Source organism: Danio rerio, chromosome 22, assembly GCF_049306965.1.
Source record: "Danio rerio strain Tuebingen ecotype United States chromosome 22, GRCz12tu, whole genome shotgun sequence".
Classification (NCBI taxonomy): domain Eukaryota; kingdom Metazoa; phylum Chordata; class Actinopteri; order Cypriniformes; family Danionidae; genus Danio; species Danio rerio.
The window spans coordinates 14,666,722-14,677,500 of record NC_133197.1 but is presented as its reverse complement, the minus strand read 5'-3'; the positions used below and the strand labels follow the sequence as shown (position 1 = coordinate 14,677,500).

The window sequence follows — 10,779 nt, the reverse complement described above, 5'->3', positions numbered from 1 at the left end:
TTTTGGTTTAGTTTGTTTATTTTTTAAATACATTTGTATATTTTACATCGTACTGTTATTTTATTGTTTAGTTTTGGTTTTCTTTTTCATTGTATAAATGTTGTTATTGTGCTGGTTTTTTTGCACTGAAATCTTTAGCTTTTTGTTTAATTTTCTTATTTTTACTGTGCTGTGTTGTATTTTAAAGTTTTTTGTTTGTTAGTTTTTTTTTTGGTTAGATTTACTTTCTATTTAATCACTTAGTTCACTATGATATTTTATGGTACTTTTGTTTTGTTTTTTTAAACATTTTTGTTCAGCTTTATTAAATATGTTTTTTGTTTGTTGTATTGTTGTTTACGTTCATTTTGTTATGCTGCGTTTGTATTATTTTAGTTTAATATTGTTACTTTTAACTTTTTCATGATTTTCACAGTTTTCAAAATGCTTCTATTCTCTTATTTTCAGAATGAGATTATTCTTAAAACAGTACAACTTTTTTTGAAATCTTATATGAAGTATTATTTTCAAGTATTATTTTATATTTTTATTATTATTATTATTATTTTAATTTTTATTATTTTCATTCTGAAAAAGAAGCCCTACCTACATTTCTGGAGATCACAAAATACGTCCCAGGGGCTACTTTTTTTTTTCTTTTTTTTTTTTTGCAATTTTTCTTTTCGAGACTCCACCAAAGGCCACTGTGTATGCATTTGAGATCTCAAAATTTTTTCGCGAGTGCCATCACACTTTCAACTAACTGTGTGACTGACTGACCAACCAACTGAATATCCCTAACCAACCCCCTATTTAAACCCAACCGAAAGTGTTTTAAAAAGCACTAATTGACCAGTGCCCACCCACTTCCCTAAATCCAACCAACATTTTTTTTTTTAAATCAATCAAGAAAAAGAAAAGATCCTTGATTTTTACCACGCTTTCAGGTTTTACCACATTCTCACTCTGTCATTTACTTATTTTACTATTTGACTTTTGTTTTGTCCTACCTGCTTTCAGGAATCATTCTTGCTGGATTTGAACCCTGTCATCATGGTCAACTTCTCTCTTCATCTCAATTCTGCCGATGTACATGGCGAGCTACTGGACAAACTGGTAACAGCCAGACATCCCTTCATACGAAGGTAAGTGGTCAACTGCTAGCACTAAAAGGAACGGCATAATAGCACCTTGTAGTGTTCGTTCTAAATACGAAATGCAGCCATACATTTCTCCGGTTAAATAATTTGCGATCATCAGTGATGTAAATAGGGCTAGGTTTTCAGAATGATCCTATGTTAATTATTTTACAAAACTGCTGTTGTGAATGTTACAGTAATAGTTATCTCAAACATGTAGATTCTGAAAACTACTCAACACAGTCTACATCAACAACAAAAGTACCACAACAAGTAAACAAATATATCACAAAGTAATCAAATCTGACATTTACCATAAGTCTTACATTTAACTCAATATTGCAAAAAAAATCCATCTCTTGTGTTCCACAGGGAAAGAAAAATGATTTTAAACAACATGAGGATGCGCAGATCCAGTCTCCTAAGATTGAATATTCAGAGGGGTCAGCAGTGTTGCGTTAAAGCTTTCAGCAGTACAGGCGACAAGACGTGACTGACGGCATTCAACAGCGAGGTAAGATGTTCCTGTGAAGCCGCTGGGTGAAAAGAGGTTCTGTATTAAATATGCAGAGGATAACATGTGTGAGGAATACTAACATCTCTGCTGATGCTGACTACCTTAGCCAGCTAAACGCAAGTATTTCACAAGACTGACTTACTCTGAATGCCATTCTACATGTTCCTAAAGAGGTGCGAGACAATGCTAAAACGCACAAATACTCTTTCAAATAAAAACAAAAACTCTGATGATAAAGAATATTTTTGTTAAACTGTTTTACAAATATAAAGTAACATTATATCCCGGACGAGCCCCCACAATCTGTTTTAATACACACAAAGATACTGTAGTAAGACATTTTATTTTATGCATGCTTTTATAAAGAAAAGTTTATTTATGACATAAAACAACATGTCCTAACATAATTTAAGCATGTTTTTTGTCATATTATTGTCAAATCAGATTCATCTGTATAATGTTCTTGGCTTACTAGATGCTAATAGGAAATATGAGTTTACTGTAGTTCTTTGTTTTCTTTTTGTTTGTTTATCCCAATTAGCCAACTTTTACGCCTGATGATGCAGGGATTTCAGATGCATGGATCTGTTGTTTGTCTTTTTAAATAAATTAACGAATCAAGAAATGAACTGAGTAGAAATCAGTGGTGAGTGTGTAACCTTTTTTGCCCGAGACGTCTCCCACATTATGCATGCAGATTTGTTTAGATTTCACCCAGCATTACCCATTCAAATGTGATAAGTATTGCTAATTAGTCCTGAATGTTATTGGTATTTGCAATATGTTCATAAATGCACAGTTGTATTTTCATAGACTTTGCTACCTTTGAGCTTTTATGGCTTGCCATAACAGTTTTAGTTGATGTTAACTTTAAATAAAGCCTTATTACTAAAAATTACCATTAAATATTAATTTAATTGTTTAATAAGTTAATAACTTTATTTTTAAAAATTGCAGGGGCTCGTCCGGGATGCTTTTATGTACTTTGCCTTTTTTATATATAAAGTGAAGTGCTAAAGGTAGTTACATGTTATATGGTGATTAATATTTTTATATTTAAAATATCTCTCTCAAATCATATTACAAAACAAGATAGATTAGGAATGAACACACAACATTGTATGTACCATAAATCTTAATATATTTAAACTTTATGTAACAACACTCACAATTCTTGTTAAAATGAAAAATTTAAAGCACAAATATGACACTTTTGCTTGTTGTCACTAAGATCAACATCTGATCTTCAAACATATTTGCCTGCAGATAGAGTTTTGAGCCCTGGATAACCATAAATGCCTTGAGAAGCTTCTTTTCACCCTTCCCTAAAACTCCCGAAACTCAGACACATGTTGACTAATGCCTGAGAAAGATAGTGGATTTATGGAGCTCATTAAAACACATTCAACAAAACTACAAACCAGTTGGTGACAGCCTCCATCTATCCAACCCCTCCAAAAAATACCTTTTTGAAGAAAAAACACCTTCTTCTCTGACCTGTTTGCATTTATAATGTTTGGAAACCTCCACTGTGCAGCTCAGGAACATCTGTGCTTTTTTTTTTCCTTGAGTGTCTCCACAGGTTTGATATCTATTATTCAGACCCTTCGAGTCTCTCTCACACCAATTAAACTCTAACTCAGGTCTCGACGCGGATCTCACAGCACTTCCGATGAGCTTTACAGAGCTCAGGGACAAAAACACAGGTCGTGAGGGAGAGATAAATAACTTCACCAACTAAGCATGTCAGTTTTAAAATGCGAAAGATTGAGAACCCTATTTAAAGGGTTAGTTCAGCCATAAATAAAAATTCTATTGTCAAATATTCGTAAAATATTAGATGTAATCCTAGAGCTCTCTTAACCTTCGTACACAATCGTTCTGACTTGTTCAGAGTCCAGAAAATGAACGGAAAAGTTTGTTCAAATATGTCATGCAACTTCAGTGGTTCAACTGAAATCTTTCAAAGCTCCAAGAACACTTTTGTGCACAAGTCTTTGTTCGCCTTTGTCTTCTGTTTTTAAGAGGACATGATGTGCGTTTACTTTGGCATTATGACGTGTTGCCATTAGAGTCAACAATGCAACATGCAACCATTGTATTTCCCATAGTAAATATGCATTATAATCTGATGTGGGGTGGCACGGTGGCTCAGTGTATGAGTGTGTGTGTGATTGAGAGAGTGTATGGGTGTCTGCCAGTACTTGGTTGCAGCTAGATGTACATCTACTGTGTGAAAAATATGCTGTAATAGTCTGTTCATTCCAATGAGGTGACCCCTGATTAATAGGGCACTAAGTCTTAGAAAAATAAATGAATCTGATGTGAAAGATAGAGGTATTTTATGGTGGGGGGTGTGTGCAAATTTGTTCTTGCAGCGTCAAATGATCACAGTTGAGTCATTGAAGTCACTAGGAATTGTCTGACAATTGTGTCTGTTTTTGGTTCCTTTTTTTTAATTTTCATGTAAAATATCTTTAGTTGTGTCCCTTGCATTTTGAAAATGTTTCACAACTTCACATTTTCCAAACGATTGCATTTAAAATGCTCAAAATATAAGAGTATACCCCTTTTTGAAAATGAATAATTATATCCATTTCTCAGTGAATATGGGTAATATATATATTGGTGCATATGAACAAAACAGATTTATTAAACATATACATTTATTTAAACTATTTTAGTCACAGAACATCTTTAGAAATTGAAAGATAATTAAATTCAAGCAAAATATTACAAAAAACCTATTTACAAACTACAACATTTCAACAAAATTTATATAATTTTTGTTTCTCTTGATTTTTGCTATTTTTGAAAATTATATTTAATATTTTCTCTAACATATAAATTTAGGCTAGTAATTTTTTAACCATAATTGTAAGTTATTTTGTTAGATTAGCTCCAGATTTGGCTTCAGTACTGACTAAACTAATGTATGTGCACAAATACAATAATGTAAAGCATCCTAAAGAAAATATTAATTTAAATGAGAGATTTGTGGGGGGCGTGCGCATATATTCTGAGCACTGTACACATATCACCAAAAAGGGCCCAAAACACTGTATTATATATGCCAGGCTAGTATTTGGTGCTGTAAGGAAGTGTTGATGTGCAATCAGCAGCTCTATTAATAATTTGCCTTATGTGTAAGATAATAATAAACCTCTGATGTTGGTTGTATTGTGAAGTAAATCCACACTTAGATGATGAAGCGTTAGCAAACACATGAGCAACAACAAGACTACCACATACTCCGCCATTATTGAAGGCAAGCCTGAAATCTTTATGGAAGAAGCAAGGAAGGAGATTAAAAGCCGGCATTTGATTGGCTAAGATGTACTTCATGTGACCAGGTTAGCGTTACTGGTTTTCCATTGGTAAGTAAAAGACTCTCATTTTAGCATGTTTACACACATGACAACATCTTTGAAACCCATTTTCCAACATATACATTTTCAGTCCCAAAAATGGTGTTGTCAGGTAAACGAACAGGCAAAACATATTTAAAAAAAGTGTTCAATTTTTAGATGAAATTTTTGTCTGAACCTTGTTCCTGAAGGCACAGCAACAGATATTTTCAACCTCTCCCTAACCAAGCACCCCTGAATTAACTCATCAGAACATTAGAAAAGACTGAAAACTCTGAAATGAGTAGGTCAGATAAGGGAGACATGCACAATGTGTACTGTTGATGTGCCTTCAGGAACAGGGTTGGGAAACACTGGTATAAACAACCGCTATGTCTCAGTGCTATTGGCTCAACCTTTTCTTTCCATTCAAAGACTGAACCTACAACTTGGCGAAGAGATTGAGAGAAAAAGAAAGGGAGAGGGTTTCTAAGCAGACAGCTGGAGGATTAGCCTATTAGCACAGCATATTTGCCATTTGCTAAGCTGCTTACGGAAACATTACGGCACAAATGTAGGGAGAATGTCAATATCTAATTTATTTCCGGACTTAATTACCATGCATCTCTCAGCTTACATCTTACTCAGGCCTGACAGCCGGAGTGGAACAGCATGGGAGAGAATTAATTGCGCTTTATTTAAACTGACCTGTATGACAGCAACTTCAGTTTGGCGGATCTTTGCTAATACCTGAATAGCTTGCGCGCTATCTTTGATCTGTCAGGAAAATAGGACAAATATGATTGTTTTTTTTTTTCTATTCTTACACCAGGTGGTTGGGGAAACTAGGCTGCGCTTACCGAATCTCTCGTTTTAGGAAGCAAGGGAGTCAATGAGTTCATTACTGTTGTTTGTCTGTCTTTGTTTGAGTTGTAGCTGTTATCTTCGTGTTCCCAGCAGTGTACGACAATTCTGGGTGTCTTGCGTGGAATGTATTGGTTTAATTTGCAAGTCCGACTTTATACAACTTCTGGGAGTTCATACTAAAGCAGTCCAACTTGAAATAAAGATGTAGGAGGATGCTTTAGAGAAAGTGATCTTTGAATTTTATGAAAGTAAAATGATTTAAAGCAAGTTTTTAATTGTGTCTGAAATAATTACTACTAGTTGCTATTCCATAGACCTTTGCTACCTTTTTTTTTTTTTAACTGGTTTTGCTTCAGAAAAGTTAGCCTTTGCATTACAAACAAAAAAACAAAGTATAAATCTAAATCCCAATAGCGTTTAGTATGCAGTTTTGTTGTTTTAAATCAGTAAACACCGCTTTGCAAATAAATATCTATGTTTCTATTCAAAGAATGGAATAAAATGTATGCGCAAAACTGGATTATCACATTAAAGACGTGCAAATAAAGCAGCGTTTCCATGCAATGAGTCAGAGAAAAAATCGTCACTTCCTGATTAACTGGCGGCAAATATCAACACTAAAAAGGGAATTTGCTGCAGTAGGAGAAGCTGTGTGAATCTTTTCTTTGTTTCATAAATTACTTGCGCCTCAGGAGACAAATGCCGACACGCAATAAACACTTTTGGTATTTGATATCATGAGATGCGGAGCACAGACGTTCTTGATTCTGGAGGTAATCAATTAAATAATAACACTAATACTGAATTGGTTCAGGCATTTTAGAATGACCAAAACAACATTTCAGATGTTTTACAATGTGCTCAGCCGGCTGGTTTGTCCATTTAAACACATTTTTATCATCACATGATCTCTTAGATCACCAATGATCTTTTTTAATGCGCATACTGGAATTTATTAGGTAAATGTGTTTCTATCTTAGTTTGTGTGCATCTTTTCACATGGAATTAAAAGTTTATCTTACTCAGTTATGCGCATATGTTTTTATTGCACATTTTCAAAATTTATTGCGCATCTTGGTATTTTCATCATCTGTCTTTTTATGTGCATATCCAAAATGTGCATTAAAATAGGTGGATGGAAACATAGCTAGTGAAATTATTATTATTTTATTATTAGAACTTTTAAGTTTTTGAAAAAAATAGTTTGGTTTGTAGATTTTTATTTGTATTTTTTTTTATTATATTATTAAGATGATGCGGTGTTGTGATTTAGATAGAGAGATTTATTTTAGTGAATAGTTTTAGATTAATAGTTTATTTTACTGAGCTAGTTTGCATGGTCAACTTAGTGAGTGAGTTTGCTCAATTCATCTTAATAAACCTCTTTGAATATGTTTATTAATATGTACATTTTAGTCAACTGATTTGGACAGTTCTTTTCAGAGAATTGTAGTTTGGACTATTTGGAATTCATTTCCTTATTAGAGAACTGGCAGTTTATTATAGATTGTTTGGCTGCTTTTATTGAACTGGTTTGAACAATTTATTTTAGCAAATTTGTTTGTACGTTTTTTTCTTTAAATCAGCTCAAGAGATCCACTTTAATTAATTTATATGAACAATTCATTTCATAGAAATGGTTTGGATAGCTCATTTTAATCATATGGATTGAGCACTTTTTCTTATTTGGTTTCAGCTTGGTCTCTCATTGACCCTTGATGATATATATTCATCCATTTATTTAGTCTCTTCGTTCATCAAGGGTCACCACAGCGGAAGGAACTGACAACTTATCCAACATATAATTTATACAGCAGTTGCCCTTTCAGCTGCAACCCAGTACTGGGAAATGATTCATTTTGTGCTATATATTTTTTTCTGTTTGTTTGTTTTAGGAAAGAAAAGTCATGGCTTCATGTCTTATCCGAAGGATGGCGATTCTATTATTTATGAACCTAGTTTTCCAAAATGTCCCTAATTGACAGTAGGTTTTGACCAAATCCAACCCCAACTATCTATAGTAGACAACCGAAAAGAAGTCAGATTGTATATATAAAGATAAAATACACAATTTTCATATACATATTAACTTATTTTTCTGATAAGACAAATCGCCTGAGCAGATACAGCCATTTGAAGCTTATTGCCTGCACTTTCATTGAATTTTACCCATAAAACAGCTTGTTTTGCTGCTTTATGTTTGTACTGGTATTTTCTTATTATATAATATTCATTTTTATCTATAGTCATAAACACACCGGTTTGTAAAGTAAGTAGTTTGACCGTTTATTGCTGTTTGTTATAGGCAAATGAATAAGAAATCCTAAAACAATTCAGAAAAGAGCTTACATTTGAAAACAAGGTCAAAGTGTGTGTATATGGTGATTGACTATGGTGAGTAACTAAGTGCTGGAAGGGGACAGATGAGAAAAAAAAACCTGATTCTGGCACAGTTTGTTGGCAGAGGGAGAAGGAGACGAACAGAACCGCAGGATTTTTGAGATGCGTTTACAGCATCGCTTATGGTATATTTTCCTGTTATCTTTTCACCACCCAAACACTCATTCCCTGGCGGACCTTATCAATAATTCAACATAAAATAAGCACCACTTGTACTCAAGAGCCTCTGTAAATATTTCGATTTTCTCTTTTCCCCCTACGGTTTTCTTTCTCTGTTTTAAGTCTTTCCAAAAAAGGAAATCTAAATCTAAATCCAAGGAAATCTAAATACACTGAAAAAATAAGGTAAGTGGTTGAAAACAGTTTATATTGGCTGAATTTAAACAAACTGATTAAATTTAGTAATGTTTAACTAAACTTGTTTGTTTAAATTCAGCCCATATACAGTATTTACAACCAATTTAAAAAAATGTAAATCTAGTGAAACCTTTTTGTAATGTACAGTTATGCAGAGTAAATTACAAACTATCTGAAAATTAAGGACTAAACTATAATTAATAAATAAAACAGATTTACATCGATAATAAAACCATCCTAATGTAATACTATTTTTAGTCCATTATTTGTTCATGTAAAATTGTTTTTCTTTTTTCTTTTTTTGGTATTTGCATGCAATATCCAGCAAAACAGTGCTAATTTAATCTGGAAAGACATTATTGCGCAATCATCGTTTGATCATTAGTTTGATGTTTGCATAGGGAAGCAATCTAAGGCATTGTTTTGATGGATAAATCTCAACAGAGTCGCTCACATTCAGCTAAATCATCTGTTGTTGTTGTTTTTCATATTTATCAGTCATTCATCAGGTGATTCTCCTGCAGATTTACAGGATACTAATTGGTCCCCTGAAGAAACCACAGCAGGTACAAATGAGGCTTAAAAATAGCCTAACAATATGCATCCATATCCATCTCTCTCTCTCTCTCTCTCTCTCTCTCTCTCTCTCTCTCTCTCTCTCTCTCTCTCTCTCTCTCTATATATATATATATATATATATATATATATATATATATATATATATATATATATATATATATATATATATATAATATAGAGAGATATATCTCTATATATATAATTTATAATAATAATATTTCTAAATATAATATAATATATATATATATATATATATATATATATATATATATATATATATATATATATATATATATATATATATATATGTATGTATGTATGTACATATGTATCATTTGGAAAAAAATTGAGAAATATTAATAATACTAAATAAAAATAAACAAATAAAAACAAACAAAATCCTGTTGCACTAATTCACTTGATTTTGATTTTATGGTAAAAAAGCAAGAAAACATGTTATTATGTTAAATAAGAATCTGAAATACTTTATGGCTTATGGCTATGATTTAGTATTCAAAAATGTTTTATTTTGATTATTTTTTTTTATTAAATTGGTCTTACACTTCATATTTTTCCCAGTTTTATAGTATATTTATTAATTCTGGTACTTTTACCATAAACCAACATCTCAACCATTTGGTAGAGGCTGATACTTTAGAATATATGAGATATGTTTAAAACAAATGCATTGATTGTGTTAACTAGCGACATTAGAAGTTAAGAAATGCAATAAAAAAAAAGTCTATTTCTTTTTTCTTGGTGTGGCAGTTAAAGTGTTGAAAAAATATAAAAAATTCTTCAATTGTATATTTAATAAACAATTCACTACATTAGGTTATTTTCTATCATTAAAAAGATTTGTAAAGCATAAAGCATAAAGCATTTAATAATATGCTGATGAATATTTCACCAACACAGTGTAATTCGACTAGAAAAAAAGGAAGTCAATCGAGCAGGACTGGTGTATTAACGATCACTTTTTGTTTTTACAGTTCAAGAAAGCAAAACGGCCAATTATCTGTGTTTCTGACTGGCTTTTGTGTTTGTGAGGATTGTTATTTACTGGCCAGTGAATGCGGCTCATTTCCCAGATCATCGAGTTCAGAGGTGAAACACATTCCCATGAGCTCCCGCTTCATCGATTTCTGCTCGCTCCTCAAGCGTTTAACATTCACACTTGATGAAAACATGATTCACACACACAATCACGCTACTTTTCCTCACGCTGAAAAAATACAGATGCCTCCTGTGTTTGTTTGACGCACTGCTGTCAGCCTGTGTTTAACTCACACTGTTCGCTAATTTGACATCAATCTGTCGTTTAGAACTTCTAGAATGTTGTTTGGCGTGTTTATAACTAGCAAACTGTTAAAAGATGGATTTTTTCAAATTAAATCAGAGCACCAAGGAAACTACTGGAAATAAATTGCTCCAGAAGTCGATCGGATGAAGCCACATGCAGTAAGGCAATCAGAACAAATCAACAAGTCCAGTTTACAAATAGAATCATAAAAATATTAAAATTCAACTTTATATTTATGTTTTGTGAGTTCACAGTGATAGATTTTAGGCCTCATTCACACCAGAAATGTGG

At 32.5% G+C, this 10,779-nt stretch overlaps 1 long non-coding RNA gene across 1 annotated transcript in view; it reads left to right on the top strand.

The window, feature by feature from the left end:
* Positions 1 to 999: 999 nt before the first annotated feature.
* LOC141380197 (uncharacterized) overlaps positions 1,000 to 10,779 on the top strand; it is a 48,940-nt gene continuing 39,160 nt past the window's right edge. The window contains exons 1-2 of the long non-coding RNA XR_012397834.1: positions 1,000 to 1,124; positions 1,491 to 1,632. This is a non-coding gene — a long non-coding RNA (uncharacterized lncRNA). The remainder of the gene's footprint in view (positions 1,125 to 1,490; positions 1,633 to 10,779) is intronic.